Here is a 5,000-nt window from a genome sequence, read left to right on the forward strand (position 1 = left end):
AGGATGTCACGCGACTAGTTAGCAGGCTAGAATCTCGTTCGTTATCGGAATTAACCAGACAAATCGCTCCACCAACTAAGAACGGCCATGCACCACCACCCACCGAATCAAGAAAGAGCTATCAATCTGTCAATCCTTCCGGTGTCCGGGCCTGGTGAGGTTTCCCGTGTTGAGTCAAATTAAGCCGCAGGCTCCACTCCTGGTGGTGCCCTTCCGTCAATTCCTTTAAGTTTCAGCTTTGCAACCATACTTCCCCCGGAACCCAAAAGCTTTGGTTTCCCGGAGGCTGCCCGCCGAGTCATCGGAGGAACTGCGGCGGATCGCTGGCTGGCATCGTTTATGGTTAGAACTAGGGCGGTATCTGATCGCCTTCGAACCTCTAACTTTCGTTCTTGATTAATGAAAACATACTTGGCAAATGCTTTCGCTTCTGTTCGTCTTGCGACGATCCAAGAATTTCACCTCTAACGTCGCAATACGAATGCCCCCGCCTGTCCCTATTAATCATTACCTCGGGTTCCGAAAACCAACAAAATAGAACCGAGGTCCTATTCCATTATTCCATGCACACAGTATTCAGGCGGGCTTGCCTGCTTTAAGCACTCTAATTTGTTCAAAGTAAACGTGCCGGCCCACCGAGACACTCACTCAAGAGCACCCTGGTAGGATTGCAACGGGGTCCGCCTCGGGACGCACGAGCACGCACGAGGCGCGTCGCACGCCTTCGGCTCGCCCCACCGGCAGGACGTCCCACGATACATGCCAGTTAAACACCGACGGGCGGTGAACCAACAGCGTGGGACACAAATCCAACTACGAGCTTTTTAACCGCAACAACTTTAATATACGCTATTGGAGCTGGAATTACCGCGGCTGCTGGCACCAGACTTGCCCTCCAATAGATACTCGTTAAAGGATTTAAAGTGTACTCATTCCGATTACGGGGCCTCGGATGAGTCCCGTATCGTTATTTTTCGTCACTACCTCCCCGTGCCGGGAGTGGGTAATTTGCGCGCCTGCTGCCTTCCTTGGATGTGGTAGCCGTTTCTCAGGCTCCCTCTCCGGAATCGAACCCTGATTCCCCGTTACCCGTTACAACCATGGTAGGCGCAGAACCTACCATCGACAGTTGATAAGGCAGACATTTGAAAGATGCGTCGCCGGTACGAGGACCGTGCGATCAGCCCAAAGTTATTCAGAGTCACCAAGGCAAACGGACCGGACGAGCCGACCGATTGGTTTTGATCTAATAAAAGCGTCCCTTCCATCTCTGGTCGGGACTCTGTTTGCATGTATTAGCTCTAGAATTACCACAGTTATCCAAGTAACGTGGGTACGATCTAAGGAACCATAACTGATTTAATGAGCCATTCGCGGTTTCACCTTAATGCGGCTTGTACTGAGACATGCATGGCTTAATCTTTGAGACAAGCATATGACTACTGGCAGGATCAACCAGGGAGCTGCGTCAACTAGAGCTGAGCAGCCGGCCGCCCGGGAGTGTGTCCCGGGGGCCCGCGCGAACACGCAAGCGTCCGCTCAATTATTCTGCAAACAGGAGGAGGCTGAGCTCCCCTGCACAATACACCTCGAAACCCTCTCAGGTCCCGGCGGCGCGCAGCGCCGTCCTAAGTACTTGGTCGGGTTCGAGAGAGGCGCAATCGCCCGGAGTTTGGCGAGTAGACGCTTTAGGTGCGACCACCCGTGCTCCCAACTGAGCTTGCCGCTGCCGACAGAGGCCCGGGAGCGTGCTGTCGTGGCATTGCCGGCGGGAGACAACACGCGCCACCTACGGTGACCGGCAGCTCCAACGCCAGCGCCACAGAAGGACAAAAGCCCCACTTGGGTGCCGAAGCGAACTCTCCCAGCACAGCGCACGCGCCAACACGTCCGCACAGCTGCGATACAAACCACCTGCGAGAACCGCAGAGGCGACCGAGCAGCAGACGGCGTCGCGGCGCCGAGCGCCGGGCGGCGGCGCATCCTCAGCGCACACAGTCCTCAATCGGACCAGCACACTGCAGATGTCCACCGCGCTTCGCACCGGGCCCGCGAGGACCTACTTTGGCCGCACGGCGCCGCGTGCAGGGTGCGCCGGCGCGCAGCTGCGCCGCCTGCCGCCTCCGTCGGCCGGCGCGCCTGCCACTGGCCGCCCCCACCAGCCGGCTGTAGCGCGTGCGCCCACGCACCGCGCGGCCAGCACGCCGGGAGGCCCCCCCTCACCGGCCGGGGACGGTCCCACCCAGCCACCGCCGCGTATCGCTTCACACCCAGATGCCATTCACGTTCGTGGGCATGGTGGGTATCGCTGGAACAACCGGTTGGTAGCTCAACCGATCGTCGCCATCACTGATTCACCTCTAGCGAGAACAACCGCACCACAACGGTTTACCAGTTGTTCATTTGCATAACGTCACCAGCAAACGTAGGCGTCCATCGCCATTTGCAAATTCAACGATTGTTGCATGCCTGTGTCAGGTGTCACGACACACTATGTCTGCCCACATACACGCAACAACATGTGCACGCTTCGCGAACACGTGGAAGGTGGCCCCCGTACGTATGCGATGTCCATTGCGCGAACGACTGTCAACCGGCCTCTGTCGCATGTCGCAGATGTGGAACGCAGTGCACCATGCTATCACGGTGTGTGAGAAGAGACGACTACGTCTGACAACACGCGCCACTACATCAACAGACGGCTCATGCTGATCGCCATCCAGGGCATACCACACTGCAATCCAGCTCTTATAGGGAGACGACACGTAGCTGAGTGCACAACATTTGGACCGCATGGTTCGCCGTTGTTGGCGCAGTCGTTGTACGGTCACATGTACCACGATGTATCATTCAGTACATGAGGACCAATGTGCAGTACAGTGTGTGATTTGGACGTACAACATCAGCGGACAGTTGACACAGGCCGTACCACAGCGTAGGCTAAGTGCTTCGCACATGCGAATGCCAATGAACAACTGCAAATGCCAATGAACAACTGCAAAGGGCATTGAGCATGTACGTCCTGCTGCCATCCACATTACAGTGTATAGCTGCAAGGTGTTTAACATGAAGCGATACACTGGGGACCGGGCAGTGCGAGTAGCAAACTATATTGCGGGGGTTGCAGTTAGGCAACACTACACTAATTTAACGCGTCGTATGACAATTACAGAGCAGGTTAAGGCCCAACGTGTGTTGGGTTAAGGCCCAACGTGTGTTGGGTTAAGGCCCAACGTGTGTTGGGTTAAGGCCCAACGTGTGTTGGGTTAAGGCCCAACGTGTGTTGGGTTAAGGCCCAACGTGTGTTGGGTTAAGGCCCAACGTGTGTTGGGTTAAGGCCCAACGTGTGTTGGGTTAAGGCCCAACGTGTGTTGGGTTAAGGCCCAACGTGTGTTGGGTTAAGGCCCAACGTGTGTTGGGTTAAGGCCCAACGTGTGTTGGGTTAAGGCCCAACGTGTGTTGGGTTAAGGCCCAACGTGTGTTGGGTTACGTTAAGGGGCAATGTGGGTTACGTTAAGGGGCAATGTGGGTTACGTTAAGGGGCAATGTGGGTTACGTTACGGCGCAATATAGGTTACGTTACGGCGCAATATAGGTTACGTTAAGGCGCAATATCGGTTACGTTAAGGCGCAATACAGGTTACGTTAAGGCGCAATACAGGTTACGTTAAGGCGCAATACAGGTTACGTTAAGGCGCAATACAGGTTACGTTAAGGCGCAATACAGGTTACGTTAAGGCGCAATACAGGTTACGTTAAGGCGCAATACAGGTTACGTTAAGGCGCAATACAGGTTACGTTAAGGCGCAATGCAGGTTACGTTAAGGCGCAATGCAGGTTACGTTAAGGCGCAATACAGGTTACGTTAAGGCGCAATACAGGTTACGTTAAGGCGCAATACAGGTTACGTTAAGGCGCAATACAGGTTACGTTAAGGCGCAATACAGGTTACGTTAAGGCGCAATACAGGTTACGTTAAGGCGCAATACAGGTTACGTTAAGGCGCAATACAGGTTACGTTAAGGCGCAATACAGGTTACGTTAAGGCGCAATACAGGTTACGTTAAGGCGCAATACAGGTTACGTTAAGGCGCAATACAGGTTACGTTAAGGCGCAATACAGGTTACGTTAAGGCGCAATACAGGTTACGTTAAGGCGCAATACAGGTTACGTTAAGGCGCAATACAGGTTACGTTAAGGCGCAATACAGGTCACGTTAAGGCGCAATACAGGTTACGTTAAGGCGCAATACAGGTTAGGTTAAGGCGCAATACAGGTTAGGTTAAGGTACGACATAGGTTAGGTTAAGGTACGACATAGGTTAGGTTAAGGTACGACATAGGTTAGGTTAAGGTACGACATAGGTTAGGTTAAGGTACGACATAGGTTAGGTTAAGGTACGACATAGGTTAGGTTAAGGTACGACATAGGTTAGGTTAAGGTACGACATAGGTTAGGTTAAGGTACGACATAGGTTAGGTTAAGGTACGACATAGGTTAGGTTAAGGTACGACATAGGTTAGGTTAAGGTACGACATAGGTTAGGTTAAGGTACGACATAGGTTAGGTTAAGGTACGACATAGGTTAGGTTAAGGTACGACATAGGTTAGGTTAAGGTACGACATAGGTTAGGTTAAGGTACGACATAGGTTAGGTTAAGGTACGACATAGGTTAGGTTAAGGTACGACATAGGTTAGGTTAAGGTACGACATAGGTTAGGTTAAGGTACGACATAGGTTAGGTTAAGGTACGACATAGGTTAGGTTAAGGTACGACATAGGTTAGGTTAAGGTACGACATAGGTTAGGTTAAGGTACGACATAGGTTAGGTTAAGGTACGACATAGGTTAGGTTAAGGTACGACATAGGTTAGGTTAAGGTACGACATAGGTTAGGTTAAGGTACGACATAGGTTAGGTTAAGGTACGACATAGGTTAGGTTAAGGTACGACATAGGTTAGGTTAAGGTACGACATAGGTTAGGTTACGGTACGACA

The 5,000-nt window shown here is 52.4% G+C and overlaps 1 non-coding gene across 1 annotated transcript in view; it reads right to left on the reverse strand.

Annotated features, from left to right (window-relative positions):
- The window catches only part of LOC124586193, a 1,910-nt gene extending 448 nt beyond the window's left edge, over positions 1–1,462 (reverse strand). The window contains exon 1 of the ribosomal RNA XR_006975102.1: positions 1–1,462. This exon is cut by the window's left edge and continues 448 nt beyond it. This is a non-coding gene — a ribosomal RNA (small subunit ribosomal RNA).
- Between the last annotated feature and the right edge of the window lie 3,538 nt (positions 1,463–5,000).

The sequence above is a fragment of the Schistocerca americana genome, unplaced genomic scaffold (genome assembly GCF_021461395.2).
Source record: "Schistocerca americana isolate TAMUIC-IGC-003095 unplaced genomic scaffold, iqSchAmer2.1 HiC_scaffold_544, whole genome shotgun sequence".
Classification (NCBI taxonomy): Eukaryota; Metazoa; Arthropoda; class Insecta; order Orthoptera; family Acrididae; genus Schistocerca; species Schistocerca americana.